Genomic DNA, 20,762 nt, shown 5'->3' on the forward strand with positions numbered 1-20,762 from the left:
TACAGGGCATGACACGGTGGATGTGGATAGGATATTTCTCCTGGTTGGTGAGTCTAGAACCAGGAGACACAGTCTCAGAATAAGGGGCAGGCCATTTAGGACTGAGAGGAGGAGGAATTACTTCATTCAGAGGGTGGTGAATCTTGAAAATTCTTTACCTCTGCTCCTGCTCCTATGTTCCTCACCAATTTTCAAATCGTGAGTTTTCATAAACAGCAATTTCCTATAATTTCACTGCCTCTGGAACCTTTTATGAGATATTGCAGTATTTGTGCAGTAAGAATTTTAGGAGCTCCCAGGAGCTTTTTACTGGATGTCACTCTGCACTTAAAATGATCTTATCCCCTCTCCATCCATTTTACCATTGATGTTTTAGCAGCTAAATCATCGCTTTTCACATTTTCTGGAGTGCTTACAACTGTGTAAATTAGTGAACCGTTTACTTTTTGGTAATTTCTGTGGAAAAATAAAAAGAAAACATTTCATCTCTTTGGCCCTCACACCCTCCGCTCCATTATTTGAAGCTACTTGTTCAGTTGCTATGCTTCTTCTCTCTAGAACTCTTTACTCAGTTCCCTTCTACTTTGCCACCTCTCTTCCTGCTTTCAATAATACTCCTCAAAGTCTGTCTTCTTTGACCACTGGATTTAATGTTAGGAGAATGCAAGGGTGCAGACTACAAGCTCTCCATATATTACAAAATGACTTGCTCCAGAAACAGAGCTTGGCAGCTACATTCAAACAAACATTATACCTTTACAGGTGACATGAGTGCTAATCACAGTAATGTTTAGTCAACAGTCCAACTGTGCAGATACTTATCTGTAAGTTGTAGCTGCCATTGTAACTGCTTCATAAGTAGTATACAATATGCTATTTGTCCATTGAACTCACAATATGTCAAGGTCCAGCTTAAAGTGGTTGGTAGCCATTATCATTCCCTTTTGAAAACTGTCTGTCTGACTACATTTTTCCTCCCATCTTCATATATCTCTTCTAAATCCATCTCTCCTGGCCTCCTTTGCTCACATAGCTGAACTCTGAATAATTCTACTTCCCTCTCCTCCTTTAAGATGCTACTTAAAACCGACCTATTGGACCAAGCTTTTGGCCAGTTGTCATAATATTTCTTTATGTGTCTCAGTGTCAAATTTTAAGGACACCAGACCATAAGAAATAGGAGCAGGAGTATGCCATTTACCCTTTTGAGCCATTCAACAAGATCATGGCTGATCTTCCACCCTAACTCCACATTTTTGTCCTATCTCCATATCCCTTGATTTCCTTAGTTTCGAAAAATCTAATGAACTCTGTCTTGAACATACTCAACAACTGAGCATCTACAGCTCTCTGGGGTAGAGAATTCCTAAGATACACAACCCTCTGAGTGAAGAAATCTCTCCTCATTTTGGTCCTAAATGTCCGGCCACTCATCATGAGACTATGTCCCAAGTTCTAGACTCCCTAGCCTAGGGAAACATCCCTGCAGCTCCTATCCTGTCAAGTTCCTTAAGAAGTTTATAAGTTTCAATTATTCTGTTAAGCTCTAGGAAATATAAGCAAAGTCTACTCAATCTGCCCTCATAGGAAAATCCCTTCATCCCAAGAACCAGTCTCATGAACCTTTGTTGCACTCCCTCTAAGGCAAGTATATCCTTCCTTATGCAAGGAGACCAAAGCTGTATGCAGTACTCCAGGTGTGGGCTCACTAAGGCCCTTTATAGGTGCAGTAAGATGTCTTATCTCATATTCCAATCCCTTTGTAATAAAGGCTAACATACAATTTACTTTCTTAATTGCTTTCTGTATCAGCATGTTAACTTTCTGTGATTCATACACAAGAACATCCAGAGCCCTCTGAATACCAACATTTCACAGTCTCACACCTTTTAAAAAATATTATGCTCTTCTATTTTTCTTATCAATGTGGATAACTTCACACTTCACCATATTGTATTCCATCTGCCACATTCTTGCACAATCACTTAACCTGTCTGTTTGCCTTTGCAGCCTCTTTGTGTTCTCCTCACAGCTTACTTTCCCTGGCTAGCTTTGTATTATCAGCAAACGGATACAGATTTTGGCCCAGAATTGGCTGGAGTGGGGCATCTCATAGCAAACACCATAAGTTGGATTTTTTCGCTCGCCTTTCAACTCCAATTAATTTTCTGTTCCAAATTACTGGAAGTGCGAATTGATAATGATGCGGCCAGGTCAACGGGGGATCTGGGACTTTGCAAAATGACAAAATCAATAGTCTATCTCCTAAACTAATGAAATTTAAAGATCATTTATTCGGTTCCCTCATCTACGTCATTGATATAGATTGTACACAGCTGAGACCCCAGCACTGATCCTTGTGGTACCCCACTCGTTCCAGAATGTTAACCTGAAAATGGTCCACTTATTCCTACCCTCTGTTTTCTGTCCATTAGCCAAACTGATAATCCATGCTGACATATTATGTCCAATTCTATGAACTCTCATTTTATGCAATAACCTCTTGTGTGGCTCCTTTTCAAATGCTTTTTGAAAAATCAGATATACTGATGCCCCCTTATCCAAACAGTTAGTTAAAGCCTCAAAAAACAAAACAGATTTTTCAAATATGATTTCCCTTTCATAAATCCATGAAAACTCTGCCCAGTTATATTATGATTTTGTAAGTGCCCTGATTCTGTGTCCCTTTAAACAGATTCTAGCATTTTCCCTACTATGCATGGCAGGTAAACTTGCCTATAGTTCACTCTTTTCTCTCTCCCTACTTTCTTAAATAGCAGGGTAACATTTGCTATCCTCCAATCCTTGGTGACTGTTAGAGAGTCATACAGAGATACAGCACTGAAACAGGCCCTTTGGCGCACTGAGTCCACACCAACCATCAACCACCCATTTATCCTAATCCTACATTAATCCCATTTCCCTCTCACATCCCCACCTTCCCTCAATTCTCATACTACCTACCTACCCACCCGAGGGGCAATTTACAATGGCCAATTTACCTGTCAACCCACAAGTCTTTGGCATCTGGGAGGAAACCAGAGCACCCGGAGGAAACCCATGGGGTCACAGGGAGAACTTGCAAACTCCACACAGACTGTACCAGAACCGAACCCTGGTTGCTGGAGCTGTGAGGCTGCGGTGCTAACCACTGTGCCACTGTGCTGCCCTGTGTTCTAGAATCTAGAGAATTCTGGAAGATTTTGGCTCATAATGCTCTCTTGAAGCATCTTGGGGCCTTTTAATTATGCTAAAGACACTATATGAATGCAAGTTACATAGAATTGTATAGAATATACAGCACAGAAATAGACCATGCAACCAAACTCATCTATGCTGGTGTTTATAGTCCACATACTCTCCTCCTACTCCAGATGCCTCATCTCAACCTTTCAGCATGCCATTCTATTTCCTTTTCTCTCATGTCTAGTTTCCTTTTGAAAGCACCAAAACTATTTTTCTATGATAACAAGTTCCACATTCTAACAACTCTCTGAGTAAAGACATTTAGTTGTTGTTGCTGTTTCCCTGCTCTTGTGAAAGTGCCTTGTTTCATTATCTTAAAACTGCTGTATAAGTTCATGTGACTCTTTACAATTTGTGAAGTGAATCCATACCCCCTTTGGACTGAATTATGATGGTTTCCTAATTTAGGTCACATAATGCTGCTAAACAAGATATTGGAGCCAGATGTATCTTATTAATGGAGCTCCTCCTCCTAAACCAGGAGGCATTGAGTAGAAAGTCTGTGCCAATAAAAGTAAGTATTGATTATCTCCTTGATACCAGCCTCTGTCTCATAAAGTAAAGGAAGAACTTGCATTTATATAGCATCTTTCATAGCCTCAGGATGCCACAAAACACTTTGCAGCTGATTAATTACTTTTTGGAATGTAATCACTTTGCAATAAAGGAACTGGAGCAGCCCATTTGCACACAGGGTCCCACAAACAGCAATGTGATAATAAAAGCAAAATACTGCAGATGCTGAAAATCTGAAATAAAAACAGAAAGTGCCAGAAATACGCAGCAGGTCTGGCAGCATCTGTGGAGTTCTGATCATCAGTTCTGATGAAAGGTCACAGACCTGAAACATTAACTCTGCTTCTCTCTCCAGCAATGTGATAATGACCAGATAATGATTTTTTTTATGGGTGCACTTCACTACTCTTCTTCAAAATAGATGAGATCTGCCACAGAGGGCAGACAGGATGTTAGTTTAATGTCTCATCTGACGGATGGCTCTCTCTCAGGACTGCACTGGGACTGTCATTCAAGAATTTGTACTCAAGTCTTCGCAATGGGACTTGAACTCTACATTCAATATCTCAGCAAGTGATTCTCCCACCCCACTTCCCCCACATAAAGCCATATGCTGGGAGTGAGCAGTAAATCATACAGCTTACCAAATAGTTTGTTTTCGAGCCTCCTGAGTTATACAGCGAGCTGTATGCTGGTGTGTACTTTACCTCTGTAACTTTACATCAGTACAAAAATAGCAGTCTTGCTTTACTCCAAAAGGGGCAGAAAGTTCCAGGTCAGTGTCAGTTAGCCTCAATGGCCCTTAATATCAGTCTGAGAATTGGAATAAGAAATTGGTACCAGTAAAAGTGATCTTGAGTCTGTCAGATTGCCATAAAAGCCTACTAGTTCACTAATGTCATTTATGGAAGGAACCTTGTCATCTCTGAATGAAAGTCTTCCTATCTTTCTTACATGTAACTCCAGTCTCACACTGATGTTTTGGCTGACTCTTCACCACCCTCTAAATTAATGTAGCAACACAGAAGGTCCACTACCTTCTCAGGCCAACTAGGGATGGGCAATAAACACAGTGAGTTGTTGTGATCTAGAGTCCACTGACTGATAGGGAGGGGGAAGCAGATTCAATAGTAACTTTCAGAGAGAATTGGATAAATACTTGAAGGGAAAATAATTACAGGTCTATGGAGAAAATGAGAATGGGATTAATTGGATATCTCGATCAGAGAGCTGGCACAGGCATGGTGGGCTGATAATCTCCTGTAGTGCTGTATCATTTTAATTCTAACTTTATTACAGGGCGTGGAGAATCTCAGGCTATAGTAAAGCGCAAGAACTTGTGATTTTTTTTGTGAATTCAAAGCCTTCGAAAATCTACATGAGATGAACAGTGAAGTAGCAATACTTTTCGGGGCTCTGACACATTTGGTGCTTCTTGTCCTGAGGAATTCTGTCAAGCTTCACTGTACTTACTAGTAGCTCCTGGAGACTTTGCACTCTTACCTCTGAGTCAGATGCTTGTAGGGTCAAGTTCCAGGGACTTGAACACAAATTTTAGACTGACACTCCAGTGCAGTATTGAGGGAGTGCTGCACTATTGCAGATGCCATCTTTCTGATGAGATATTAAAATGAGGCCCCATCTGGCCTGTCAGGTGATGATAAAGATCCATTATATCGCAGAAGAGCAGATGAGTTCTCCCTGATGTCCTGACTAATATTTTTCCCTCAACCAACATCAGCAAAGAGAAATTGTGTTTTCCGGAGCTTGCTGTGTGCAAATTGACTGTTGTGTTTCCTACATTACAAGTGACTATATTTCAAAAGTATTTCATTGGCTGTAAGTGTTCTGGGATGTCCTGAGGTCATGAAAGGTGCTATATAAATGTAAGCATTCTCTTTCTTTCCCTTTGCGTGGTCCTGTCAGATAATTGTTTTGCAATGAGTTATATGAACCATTAGTTTCTGAGAAATAAACTAACCAATGTTTAACTTGGGATACTTTTTTTTACTACCTGATTGCTGAATGATGCACCAATGGATTATTTCAATTATACTTCCCCTCTTAAGATTGTTAGGGTATTTTCTTCATCAGTTTGTGTTCATAGCTTCCATCCTTCAATTTAAACTATATTTTAGTGCTTACATTTTCAGATTCATTACATTGATCAGAGTGAATGCATTTATTTTCTTAACACATAGTCATGTGTATTGGAAAAATGAGAAGTTTAAAGTAGGGCAGTGCAGATAATAATCCAATTTCTAATTATATTTGGGGGATTGATTGGCTTGCAGTCACCTGGTCCCTAAAGTAAATTTCACTGTAGTCACCATGCATAGGAATTTCATCTTTGTTCCTCAACCCTGAGAATTGCCAATAGTTTTATGTCTGCTATTGCAGCCATGCATGTGCAGTTGTGTGTGTTTGAGACTGGGCTTGTGTGGTTATGTATCTAATTGTGACTGTGTGAGTATATCATTCTATGTGACAGCATGTATATGCAAATTGTATGGCTAACCTGTGACTTTGAACGTGACTATGCTCCCATAGTATGTGTGTGTGACTATATGTGTGACCATGTGTGTGATTGTGTTATTGTGTATGTGTGTTTGTTCTAAAATGACTGTATACCGATGTGATCCTCATTGAGTATACCACAAGTGTAAGTGCATTTCTGTGAGTGGTTGCCTTTTTACCTGTGGGTGTGAATAAATGAGTGTACGTGTCTTTGTGTACCTTTCATTACACAGGTATGACAATACCTTGGAGGAGCTCCAGCACTCTCACTATACATGATGCATGTTAATGATGACTTACTGCACTGAAGATTATATCCCAGTCAACTTCACATCAGTGTTTCCAACAAAAAAGTGCAAATGTTAATTAAAAACAAAGATTAGATGTAAATACCCTGCACATATGATATCAATAATCTGATCTGCCCTTTACTTTAAGTGGGTGTGAATTCACTAATGATACGGAAAGATAAATCGGCAGTGACTGGGGAGGTGGGAATAACCGGCGTTCAACTTCATTGACAATTACGTTGGATAACACAACCGGGCCTGTGTTAACTTTAATTACACTCAGATACCGAGATCCGTTGAAACGCTCCCATTCAGAAAGCTTCCCCCATCAAAAAAGAAAGCGAGCGAGTCAAATGTGACTGCAGTATGTTAAAAGCTGTGAGGAATTCACTGTGTAGTAAACTGTGAGCTCAAGGCAACAATAATCAACAGTAGGGTGTTGTACATGACGGGTTATTGTCCTCAGCGACCTGACTGCCGACTGCCTGGATTGTAAAGTTGTTGGTGTCTGTGTGTTTTCTCTCTCTCTCTCTCTTACACACACACACTTCATGAAAGAGCTCGCATTAATTACGGAACGCTGGACCTTCCTACGCCAACAGTCCAATAAGAGCTGTCAGGGGAGGCTCCTCAGCGATGGAGCCTGTACCAGCAGTTCAGGAGAGTCAGCAAGACACACTGTACAGCTCATACATTTTTATAACTGGAGTTATTTTGAGGATTTCTTCAACCAGACAAAAAAAACACTGAGCGTTTTAAACAAGGGAGGGGGGAGGGAGAAAGGAGGGGATGAGATGTGAATTTCTTCGCTCTCTGTCTCACCTACCGGGAGAAGACGAACACTTGGGAAAGAGGTGGTTGCGTTCTATGTGAAAAATTGCACGTTGCATTGTGCTGAAGGAATCGCATGAAAGCCAGGCTGATCCATGACAAGTAGCTGAACGGATCACCTTCGATTGTGATTGCTGCATTCTTCCCACTAGCAATATTTTGCTCTTGTTACTAGGATGAAGCTGAAGCGGTAAAAAAAAAGGATCATTCTGACAGACCGGTTGTTCCATTGAATAAGGTAAAGTCTTATGGGTTTTTTTTTGGAATAAATGTACAGTTTGCGTGCTGAGAATGTGAATTCTGATTTTCGCTCTTTTTAGTAATCGTTCAAATGGAAGACAGGAGGAGAGCGTGAGCCAGGCTGACCGACGGGGGGTTTAAGCGCTTTATAACGGGGTTTGTTCAAAGTTAAAAGTAAAGGTCTTCGAGAGTAAATATTGTATGTCCCACCCTGTAAATCGGAAGCAGTAAATTCCATCAATGTCTGATAGTTCTTGGGACTGAACGTGTAACTGGTGCATTGGAGGAATCCAAGGTTGTTTCGAAAACCATTCTACTCTGATGCGAATAACATGTTTTTTGACATGTCACAAAAGGGAGCTTCGTATCATTCCTATCGCTCCAATACGGGTAAGACGAAGAAACATTCCAACTTTGAAGTATGCATTTCACTCTATTCTGAGCGCTTTGCTCTCTCGCTTTGCCCGGCTCTGTTTATCTTCCCTCTCTTTATCTACTTCAACCTTTCCTTCTCCATCATGCATCTTTGCAGGTGTTACTTACTCCTGAATTGCCAAGGCACATGACATCGGGACATATAGAATATAAAGGCGATCGAGTTACAATAACCAACCCCCCCCGCCTCCCCAATTTCAACGGGTAAAGCATACACTGGACCGTTTGCGCCACCACAGCCAACTCAGCCCCGGGTCTAACCCGATCTGTAGAGAGCGTTCATCTGAGCTCAGTGTAAATCACCCCATCCATTTAAAGGTTGCCCACTCAAATGGCGCCATCAAGAGAATAAGGCTGTCGGATTATACATTACAGTGAAGCAATGATCATATATACTCATGATTGTGTATACATATATAAATCTAAAGACAACAAAGTATGGCTTTACGGAGTGTGAAGGTGTGCCACAATCCTCTTGTACATCATTGCAACTGAAGAGGCTGCTCTAATCCTCCCGGCTAACCTCTTTATGGAAGGACATTGCATCAATTCTTAAGAGGACTTGGGACATTTTAGTTCTCAGCGATAAATATATATTTTAGAGATTTAAAGGTGAAGAATACAGTAACCCCATAAAATCAGAGCACCGACATGTTGAACGCATTTGTCCGAGGATCCCAGATTACATTTATTTATTCTCAGAGTTTCGGTGGCGCTCCTTCAACCTATTAATAACATTTAGTAGTAATTAGAATAATTAATAAATTGATGTGGAACAGAAAATGGTTTGAGCGGTTTAATTTAAATCACTTTACAGATGATGAATATCAATGTGTCCTCTGCAAGAGGCACATGGAAGCATAAAGGAATTTAGTATGAAGAGGAATTAAAATCATATCCACCACAGTATATAGTAACTAAGTGCTCTTTATTTTGTAAATGTCCTGCATTTTCTTGATATTTGAGCGCATCTTCAAATTTATTGGAAACTCAGCAAGACTCAATCATTAATGTCCCGGGCTTACAGGTAGAATCGTTTGAGTTCTCAAATAGGAGTAAAATTGACAAACCTACTCTCCCGCTAAAACTGATGGACAAATTCCCTAATCTTCCTTTGAAATTGACGAGCCAGCAACCCTTTAACCCCAATTCATGCGGAGGGTGACAGAACACCCGCAGATAGTCAATGCGGGAACATGTTGGTCTATTCAATCCCAGCCCACTAATCCAGGGAAAATCCACCTCACCACTGACTCACGCACACTCACCCACCAACTCACACCTTCACTCCAACTTGTCCTGCGTGCACCTACCCAGCTCCTTGGTGTTTTCCTCCCTTTGATCTTCCAGTTTGACGCCGCCGCGGTTTACAGATTTGCCCCCCCGCCGCCCCCTCCCCCTCCTTGTGCGAATGCGGGAATGTTAACAGTTTTGTTGCCCGAGGAAATGTTAAACGTGCAAAATGAAATCTTCTTCAGGTCGTTTCCTTCACGGAAACGGCAGAAAATCTTTCATGTGGGATCCAGTATGGAAATTGCACATGTTAAAATTGCGAATAATTGTTTTAATATTGCCAAATATGTTTTCAAACAAGTCTGCTAAGTAACGGCTGTACTGGTGGAACACCTTTACATTTTTGCCAATGTAACTCACCATTGTCACGATGATAAGGGGCATTGCACAAAAGTTACTCTATGTTTTCCCCTTCACTGATCACTAACAGTGAATAAATTTGACACTTCGTTGTAAAAGTTCAGTTCAGGCAAATCTTGTGAAAATACAGCCCTGCACAGACGAGTCGCTGGTTAAAATGTTGCCTAGCTCTTGAAGGAAAACGTCTGAAGGCTAAAAAAAAGACTTAGAGCCCCTCAAAATAATGCGACGGTGGTTAATTGTTCCTCACCCTCATATCTGAACCGCAAGGCAATTAAATTTTGCAGTATTAGCGGGTGCGAAAGGCAGCAAAGGAAAGGGAAAGATCAGGAATAATCTGTCCAGTTCACACGCTCGTGAACAAGTAATATCTCTCGAACATGTGACCGAGATTTCAAAAAACACAAATATCACAAAATCGTTTCATATCGCCAATGTACAAAAATATACATTAGCTTTATCATGTCTTGTTCTTATGGAGAAAAAAAAACAATGACTGACACTGAAACAAGGTCACATATATCAGGAAACAAATCCATTCCAATAGATTCACGATGTGATCTAATCATTTTTTTTCTCTGTCTAAAAACGTAGCCTTCAAAAAATCATAAAGTGTGCTAAAACCCATTTAGCAGTGAATGCATTTGAATCTATTAAGCCCCACTTTAATTAAATATGTAGGAGTTAGAGTTACACAGTGTATAGCTGTCACGAATGAAAGGCTTCAGAATCCAACAATCAGCTTTGCCATTGAAAATTTAAATATTAGATCTGAACGGTGGACAAATATAATAGAGTGCACAGATTGTAGTTTTAATCCCTTTTTTCAATTATGCTTTTATTCCAGGATAAATGTTGCAGTGAAAACACTGACAGTAAATAGTGCCTCCTTTTTAACTCTGACAGGGACAAGCAGTAGGTCTGGCAATAGTGCGTAAGGTAGGGTAAGCAATGAGCAGTTGAGGAAATATAACAATTCGCCAATTCCAACCATAGCTTGTTATATGGGTTGCTCAATGCAACTGACAAACCAGAAGCCATTTCATATCTGCTTCCTTCGATAAGTAGCAAGGGCAAGAAAGATGTAGCTTGCACTTGACTGGGCATTGTAATTTTTTGCCTCTCTTAGTGCCGACTTGCCCCGAAGGCACTGTTCCTTGCTGGATCATGATTCCACTGCTACCTAACCTGAATGACCATTCTTCAGGTGTGAGCCCACACAATGAGAGTTGGCAGGCGACGTTTGATCAGGCAAAGGTGTGGTGTTGGAATGGGGGCAATCACAGCCAAGACCTAATCCTGTCCTCACAAACCATCCCATCAGCTCAAATGTCCAGCAGGGGTCTTTGGATCAAATCAGTCACAGGAATCGTGAAGTCTTTTGCCCACAATGAATCCAGATTCCGCTAAATGGTGCAGTCCAAGTATACGCTGCATATTGCAGGGGGAAGGGCGTGTGGGAGAGGACACTGAAGGGCACATGTAACATGTAATTTTGCTGCAAAAGGTGCCTTTTTGCATGCCCTGTGGGAGGTCTACACCCTTGAAAATTGGGACAACCTTCCCATATATTCTAATTAACTGTGTCCACCAGAAATCAACATTTTAAAGATCATAAATGTCTTACTACCTCATAGGTATGTGATTCTCTTTCATACTTCAGTGACAATTATAGCTTTACCCTTATCAATAGCATTCCTTCCACCGATATTGGAAGGTGGTGGTTAGAAGCATGATATTATAAGCAAGTGCAAGTTCATTAATGATATGACTGGTAGAAGGGCACTGCTAAGGAGCAGGGATAAGGAGCCATGGACTGCTGAGAGGTCACAGCCACTGTCGAGATGAGATATCCAGCCAAGGTCCTGACTGCTTGCCCTGATGGACGGAGCTGATTATAAAGAGTTGTGGGGAGTAACATAGACGTCCAGATACTGAATAGCATTCCCCCCTTCAAAAAAAAACCTTAATTCCCTCAAAAGTCTTTGTTGCATTTGAGAAATTCACTCTCATTTGGCTGAATCTTCAGTAAAGTAATATAGAGATTAAAAGATAGGCGATTTACAGTATGGCTCAGCATCGTGTAATAGGGTGATGAGTATTTTTTGTGCCATTAGACCAAGCCTAGTAATTGGGAGCTCTTACTGAAAAATAATGCAATGGCTTACACTGTATGGTATATGCAATACTGGGATTTAACATTCTTGACTATATTGAAATACACTATTATTTACATAATTATAATAGTCCTGCATGTTATTCAATGTATGTAATTTTTGCATATATATTATTTAAAATTGTACTTTTTTATACATTTTATATCATAGTATGAGTTAATTGGGCTTAACTTCCTCACACACAAATTCTACATTGTCTTATATGGGCTTAATATTTATTGCATTTACTGTACATATTATTCATTGGACCATAAGTACTGTATGAATAATATGGAGAATAATAAAGTCTGATTGCGTGGATTTAATTGAGGAATCTAAATCATAAGAGCAAAGTTCAAACAGTTTACAAGCATTATCCGAACCCCAAAATTAGATTGCAGGCTTGAAATTGTTTCTGTTGTCCGCTATTTGCTACAACCTCTGCTGAACAACCAGTAAGGTTGGGAATTGGAATATGATCTCTGTCCGTTTAACAGACTGCAGCTATTGTGGCAATTCTCGGTTGCTATTGTGTGATCTTGTCATCGCTGTGGGATTCATAATTTTGATGTAATCACCAGTATTGATAATTATTGGTTGATTACTGGGAGATAAACCAGTTGCTATATATTGAGCTATCTTGAAAATTTTACAATCACCAGTTAAAACTCATTTTCAGCGAGTATACAAAAATATACTTGTTAGATTTTGTTAAAATACAGTTAAAAGGGTAAGTAAGGGACGGAGTCCAAAATAAAAGGGTTTATGTACAACAGTACTTGTATTTGCTAGCACCTTATCATCTCAAGATGTCATAAAGCATATTACACAAACAGCAATGATATGAATGATTAGTTAATTTTATTGAGCATGTTGGCTGAGGCACGAATGTTGAATAAGATATCACTTGGATTCCCCCGTATTTCTTTGAATAGTTGGTTATTTAACATCCACTTAAATCATCATACAAGGACCTTGCTTTGGCATCTCACATGAAGGATGTTAATCTCTGATAATGCAGCACTCCCTCAGTACTGTGTTGGATTTTTAGCCTAGATTGCACATTCATTCTGGTACCAGCTTTGAATCAACAGACTTCTAACCCGGGGCATGAGCACTATCAACAGTCAGGTTATCATAGAAGATGTTGATCAAACCCTCATTTTGCGTTTAATACTCTGGTCACCTCATGAGAGGAGTGATGCTGTTGTCCTTGAGACGGTACAGAGGGGAGTAACAATGATGAGTTCAGGTATCAGGAATTTAAGTAATGAGGAAAAGTCAAAGAAGTTGGGACTATTATTCTTCAAAAGTCTGGAAATTTCTGTGCAGCCTTACTGAAATTTTCAAGATTAAAAAAAATTAAGATAATTGCCAAAAAAAACCAGAGGGGAGATGAGGCGATTTTTTTTTGTTTACGCAGCAAGTTGTTATGATCGGGAATATACTGCCTGTAAAGATGATGGAAGTAGGTTCAAAGTAACTTTCAAAAGAGAATTGCATATATAAACAAACAGGAAGAAAAACATTTCAGGGTTATGGGGAACAGAAGGGGAGTGGGACTAATAGTGGGACTAATTGGATAGCTATTTCAAAAAGCTGGCACGGACATGATGGGCCAAGTGGCTGTATGATTCGATTTTATTAACAAAATTGCCAAAATTGATCCAAGAGAATTCTTTATGATAGCTAAGGTTCTAATACCAGAAAACACACTTTAAAAAAAAAGGATGTTTGACATAGGAAGGGAAATCACAGCAAAAGCATATAGGCAAACATTTTGTATAGGGTAAAGGCAATCACACAGAGATAATTTGACAACTGATTGGGAAACTGATAGGGTGATTTAATAAATCACACTTCTCTCCATGTGTTACTGGAAAAAATAAGGGTTGGGACCTATGCTAAGAAGGTAGGTAAGTGGAGGTGAGATCTATCAAAAATAGATAGAATTGTTGGATCAAATGACCTCTTTTTCCTGTTGCTAAAAAAAAGTCCTGTTTTCTGCATTGATACTGCAGTTATGTTTGTCCAATGAAACATAACAATTTCATGATTGGGCAACAGTATGCCTGGAAGAAGTGCAGAAAATTGCCACAAACCACAGTGACCTGGCCAGTCACTACTCCAGGTGTTATATTAACCTATTCGTAGAACTCATAGATAATTTATGACTAAGAAGGAGGCCATTCAGACCATCACGTCTGTGCCAGTCAACGAAGAGCTACCCATCCTGACCCTGCAGGTCACAGCTCTTCAAGTAATACTCCAAGTACTTTTTAAATGTGGTGAGAGTTTCTGCTTCTACCACCCTTTCAGGCAGTGAGTTCCATGTCCCTACCACCCTCTGGATGAAAAAATGTTTCCTCATCTCCCCTCTAATCATTCTGCCAATGACATTAAATTTATGTCCTCTTGTTTTTGACCCCTCTGCTAAGGTAATTAGATCGGCCCTATTTACTCTATCTAGGCCCCTCATAATTTTATACATCTCAATTAAGTCGCCCCTTACTTTCCTCTGTTCTAAGGAAAACAACACCAGTCTATCCAATCTTTCCTCATTGCTAAAACTTTCTAGTCTTGGCAACATCCTCATTAACCTCCTCTGCACTCTCCCAGTGTAATCACATCTTTCCTGTAATGTGGTGACCAGAACTGTCTGCAGTTCCCAAGCAGTGGTCTAACTAACGTTGTATACAGTTCTAGCATAACCTCCCTGCTCTTATGTTCTATGCCTCGGCTAATAAAGGAAAGGATGCCATATGCCTTCTTAACCACCGTATTAACCTGTGCTGCTACTTTTAAGGATCTGTGGACATACATTCCAAGATCCCTCTGTTGCTCCACACTACTCTGTTTCCTTCCATTTATTATGTATTCCCTTGCTTTGTTGCACCTCACAAAATGCATTACCTGGGGATATACATAGGGATAAGAATTCTACATTTAAGGCATTGTTGGACTGGGAGCCATGTAGGCCAGGAAGCCCAGAGGTGATGGGTAAATGGGACTTTCTGTGTGATGGAAGGAGCTACACAGAACCGCCTGTGCAATGCCAACCAGTTTAATGTTTCAGATGTCCAAATCCAGTAATAAGCAGACTGACTCATCACTAACTGCTTAATTAAGGCCCTCTTTTAAGGGTCTAAGACAAGAGGTGTGCCCACTATTAGCCTGCCTCCCTCTCCAGCAGACTCAATGATGTGTTGGCCATAGCCCTAACTGTAGCCACTTCCTGTTTAACCACAAAGAGAAATTGTCAGTCGCCCTTGACGACTGAAATATTGATTACACTACCATATTTGGCAGCTTGATGAATTATTGTCGGGAAAAGGTACCCTTACAAGTTTGCGGGTCGAGGCAGCTAGTTTCAATAGAGTAAAAGGAACTTTACTCAGCATCTAACTATGTTTGAGGCGTGTGGGTACTGGAAGTAGGAATTGGGAGTGTATTCCTTAAGTATCATTAAAAGAGAGGTTAAAAATCATGTGTGGCCAGTTTATATCAATAATCACTTTGACTTTCACACAAAGCAATCATGCTAATGGCGGCACATTTCATTGTGTAGTTAGTGAAAGACAGAACTCCGAATGAGGTGTGACATTATTCTGTGGCATTTTATCTTTTGAGAAAGGCAGCCAGCAATCAATTTGGAAAGAAATGGAATTTGTAGTCCTCTGCTTAAATTGTGATTTTTAAAAAAAAAGAAAAGTCTTTCGTCCTTTCAATTAGCAATGAGTGCAAAGATTTATCCCAAAGATGAGAATTGTAATCGAACGTGAACTCGCTCCTGAAACAGACTCAAAGTGAATTCCGTTAAGTGTTGCTTTTTCACTTAAATGACAAATAAGAGGTTTTCTTTAGGGCGGGATGGGCTAAATGAAAAAGTGAATTTAGGCAAAATTCCGAGAACGTTCCTAGTTACCAGCCAGTAAGTGAGGCTTTAAGTATTTTCACTGCTATAGTGTGTGACACCTGACAAATGTGACACCACCCTCCCCCCCCCCCCCACATAGTTAAACAGCTTGCTGCCGTTCACTGCCTGTGAGTGGGTAGGTGCCTGTTAATGTCCTTGTATTATCTGGTAACGCAGCAGGTTTCGGAATCCTGCAGCTATGTCCCCTCAGACCAGACTCTTGCAGTGTCTAAAACGCCATAGGAAAAGAGACTCGTCCTTTTTACCTCTCTCCCTCGCCAAAGCTCTGGCTGCTGCTGCAGTACAGTTCCGTGGCTGCGCTCAGTACCTTGCCAAACTGTTTAATTCTAATTTTCAGGGAACATTCCCTCTCAGCATGAAACCTTGCTAAATGGGGAATAGACAGGATTGTACTGTGTTAGTGTTGGTTCTCTCACCCGCCTACAATTCAGCGAAGCTCCGCGTTTTGGGAGCGCGGGGTCGCAGAATAAATCCTGCTGCGTGAGCCTGGGCAGTGAACGTCAGCAGGCTGTTTAACTATGGGGGGCGTCACAAACGAAACGTGATCATGTCCTCTCTCAACATCCACACATTCAGCCATTCGAGGCTGCTCCTCCATTTCGGCTGACCTGCTGTTAAACTCTATTCAACCGCATTTCGTTCACTTCCCTTGATACTCTTAGCTAATAAAGATACTGTGCACCTGCACACAGTCCAGTAGAAAACATAAGATCAACATGGGCACCTCTCTGGTCTCTGTGACTGAGTACCATACAGTGTGATAGATCCATTAAAAGTCATCTTGGACATCTTCAAGACTTATTTTAAAAAACACACACATTTGCTTTAAGAAAGTGTTTATTTAAAATGCAGGAACTGAAATTTGTCACTGTATATACATTGGAAGTAAGAAGATTGTATTGTTGTAGTGCCTTTCACAACCTCAGCATGGTTCTAAAAGCTTTACAGTCAATGAAGTACTTTGAAGTGTAGTCATTGTTGCAATGCAGGGAAACATTGCAGCCGATTTGTGCACAGCAAGCTCCCACAAACAGTGATAAGATAAATAACCAGCTAATCTATTTCGGGTGGTGTTACGGGAACGTATGAACATGCTGGTTTAGAGTTAAATATTGAGCATGATGCAAGGAGAACTCCCCTGCTCTACTTTGAAATAGTGCCATGGGATCTTTTACATTCGCCTGAGAGAGCAGACAGGGCCTCAGTTTAACATCGCATTGGAAAGTGGGCACCGCTGACAGTTCTGCATTCCCTCAGCACTGCAAAATATCAGTTTAGATTTTATGCTCAAGACACTGGAGTGGGACTTGAACCCACAACCAATTGTAGAATCATATAGCATGAAAGAAAGCCATTTGGCCCATTGTTTCCTGTGTTCACTCATTGAAAGAGCTAGCCAATTTGTTCCACTCCCCCGCTTCTTCCTCGTAGATCTGCAAATGTTCCCTTTTCAAATAAATATCAAGCTGAGAAGTTTCACTGTGTACAAATCATTTAATTGTTCATTATGTTTAGCATATTACTACTCAACACTTGTCTCTTGCTGGGGTTAATGGCATAATCTGGTGATTCAGTTTGACAAGCCAACATCTCTGTGGCATTGTCACAGCTCCCTTCTTCCTATGGCTTGTAGTATCACACCAGCCGTTGCACAATTAGATGTGAGGTGGGGGTCATTAAATTAAGCATATGTTTTGTACAGTCCCCTCCTGTGCTACATTGAAAAATTTAATGAATTATTGAATGAGGCTGAAGTCATTGCTCAAAGCAAAATAAAAATGGCTTTAAGTAGATTTCATTGAGATAGTTAATGGACACTTGGAAATGCAAGAGCTCTCAGTGCATGAGTACAGATGGTTCCAGTGAGATAAGTATCCTCCGTGTTTGATGGAATTGTGAAGGGGTTTAGAAAGATTTCCTAGAAAGATGTAATTGTAGATGATGTTCATCATTTCAATTGAAGTCAGGATCTGACAAAATCTTCACCAGGCTATTTACAACGTTGCTGCACACGGTGATAGGAAGAATTCTTAGCTAGTGTTCAGAGAGCAGGTCACCAATTGCAAAAGTAAAAGACTGCAGATACTGGAAAGCTGACATAAAAACAGAAAGTGCTGGAAATACTCATCCGGCCAGGCAGCATCTGTGGAGAGAAAAGCAGGGTGGAATTTTACTGGCACTGGGTGATGGGTTAGGAGGTGGGGGATGGGGTGGGGGGGGCTGCTAAAATGCCTGGAAGCTGTGTTCGGATGGCTTGCCAACACAGTCTTGCTGCCGAGCCATTTCATCGGTAGCAGGACTAGAAGCATAGCAGCTGCCTGCCAAGCAGGGGTGGGCAGCTAATTTAAATAACTAAGGGTTCCTTAAAAAAGCCATTTTAAGGGGCCACTGGCATTTTTCCGGTAGCGGATGGGCCCCCTCACCCCTCCATCCCACCACGTGGGGAGGCATCCAGCTGCAAGGAGGTGTCTGACCTGCAGCTTCCTGTAGGGGGCAAGGGGTGGCCATCGGAGCAGGAGGCTCCATGGCCTTTAGAGGAGGCCCCTGGCAGCAATGTCCACTCCCATGGTTCCAACACTGCTGCTGGAGGGATAACCCCTCCGACTGCTTGAGCCCGGCAGAGAAAAAAAAATTCTGACTCCCCTGCCAGGGAGCCTCAAATGGAGGCACACTCTCATTCTCCTTGCACAGTCTCAGCAGCAGCCACCGCTCTCAGTGATGCGTTCGAGGCTGCAAAGCTGCTGGCCCTCTTGATTGGGCCGGCAGTGTGGAGAGCGAGCCCGCCATCCTTAATTGGGCAGTGGGCTCAGTGGCGACTAATTAAGAGGCCATCTCCAGGAAGATTGGCCACTGCTTTCCCACTGCTCACCCGCATCTGGTCCCGGCATCAGAACTTCTAAGAAATTCCCGGCCAGAGCGGATATTTAAGATTGGTGAGCTTTCGTCAGGGTACAGTGGGATTTGAACCCACAACCAGTCATAGAGTTATACAGCACAGAGAAGGCCATTTGGCCCTTTGTGCCTGTGCTGACTTTTTGCGATCAGGTGAAACAGCATAAACCTGAAAAATTGGCTGGAATTTGGCCCTGCCCCCCCAAAGAGTAGGTTGGTGGCGGGGGCGGGGCCAAAAATGGAGTGGGAGGCTGAGGGAGCCCTCCCTGACCTGCTGCTGCCTCTGCCGCTATTTTACATGGGCCGGCGGCAGCGGGAAATGGCCCGCCCCCTCCAGGCCAATCAAGGCCGGTAAGTGGCCAATTGACAGCCAATTATGGGCCTTCGCCCACCTCCACTGGGATTTTACCCATGGCCGGTGAGGTGGCCAAGGCCTAAGAAAAGCTACCTGACAAAAGCGTGGCTCTCTGATGGCCTGGGCGGTGGTGGGGGTGTGGGAGGTGGTGGGAGGGGGTAGCCCTCCTGATCAAGCACCCTGTGCCCGACGGCGGGACACCCCTGATGCTCCAACCACCCACAACACCCAACACGCCCCCTGTCCCCCCAATCGACCTCCTTGCCTCGCCAGGGCCTGACCGATCACCCCCAGCGAGGCCCCTAAAACTTACCTTGTCCTGGTCTGTTCTTCCTCTTGTTCATGAAGCCGGGCTGCAGTCTCAGCAGTGGCCAACACTCCCAGAGGTGCTGCTGGGTCTAAGAGCTGCCCATCCGCTGATTGGCCGGCAGCTCCATTAGGCGGGACTTCTCGCCTCAATGAGGTGCAAGTCCTGCCTAAGACCTATTAAGGCCTGGGGACCGTAAAATCCGGACTGGATCCCCAGGCCAGGCGGAGGTGGAATTGCCACCAACTTTTCGGTCGATGGACAGTTCCCATCTGATGAGGGTAAAATTCAGCCCGTTAACTTTGTTTCTATTGCAATGAATACCTTCTAAGTTGCTGAGTATTTTCAGCATGTTCTGGTCTCCAATTACTCTTATTGAAACCACCATTGGTGGTGGTGCCATCAGTTGCTTCGGCCCTAAACTCTGGAATTCCCTTCCTAAACCTTTCTGTCTCTCTACCTCTCTTTCTCCTTTAAGTCGCTTCTTAAAACCTACCTCTTTGACCAAGCTTTTGTTCACGTGCCCGAAGATCTACTTATGTTGCTCAGTGTCAAATTTTGTCTGATTATGCTCCTGTGAAGCTCCTTGGGATATTTTACAGCTATTAAATGCGCTATATAAATGCAAGACGTTGTTGTTGGCACTTGTGCATTCAGGACAGTAAGGGTTAACTGGTAATCAGAATAATTTGTGTTTCAACTAAGGCTTTATTCAGTCAGAAAAATGAGCACTAAAACATTAGTTTCTGCATGCTACAGAATTGCTTTATTCAGCAGACGGTTAATAGAACATCCAGACCCCAGCACCACCCTGCTTGTTCGTCCCTGTTAATTTGTAGAACAGAAGCAAGCAGGCTATTTTTTAGATCATGAGGTACAAAAATTTTCTCCTAATTCTCTTTAACCTTCATCAGAAAATATCAAAACTCGAGTAAAACTACAATGAGATCCATCTATTGCATCAGGTGTTTTTCACAGATGGATAGTCTCCCATAAGTTTTTAGAAGCTAAATAACTGATGTATTATTCTGGCTAATGTTAGGAGGTATCGGTCATTATTGTCAGTTATTTTCTCAATACAGTCTCGCAGGCTGTTTTTTCTATTATGTTTCAGGACTGGGGATACAGGGGAATATGGCAAGTTGGATCCAAAATTGGCTCAGTGACAGGAAACAAAGGGTAGTAGTTGACAGATGTTTTTGCAAATGGAAAGCTGTTTCCAGTGGCGTTCCACAGGCCTCAGTGTTGGGTTCCTTACTGTCTGTGGTATCTATTAATGATTTGGACTCAAATGTGGGAGGCATGTTTGGGAAATTTGCAGATGACACAACATTTGGCCGTGTAGTTGATAGTGCAGAGGATAGCTGTATACTCCAGAATGATATCA

The 20,762-nt window shown here is 41.8% G+C and overlaps 1 protein-coding gene across 3 annotated transcripts in view; it reads left to right on the top strand.

Moving 5' to 3' along the window:
- The first annotated feature begins 7,134 nt into the window (after window positions 1-7,134).
- Window positions 7,135-20,762, top strand: part of LOC137378719 (cadherin-8-like) — a 194,578-nt gene continuing 180,950 nt past the window's right edge. For 2 of the 3 annotated variants that reach the window (XM_068049077.1, XM_068049079.1), the window contains exon 1: window positions 7,135-7,638. The gene's annotated coding sequence lies outside the window, so the exon portion shown is untranslated. Of the gene's footprint in view, window positions 7,639-7,932; window positions 8,031-20,762 lie in introns of those variants that run through there. The other variant, XM_068049078.1, reaches the window with a different exon arrangement.

This window comes from Heterodontus francisci, chromosome 17, assembly GCF_036365525.1.
Source record: "Heterodontus francisci isolate sHetFra1 chromosome 17, sHetFra1.hap1, whole genome shotgun sequence".
NCBI classification, from domain to species: Eukaryota; Metazoa; Chordata; class Chondrichthyes; order Heterodontiformes; family Heterodontidae; genus Heterodontus; species Heterodontus francisci.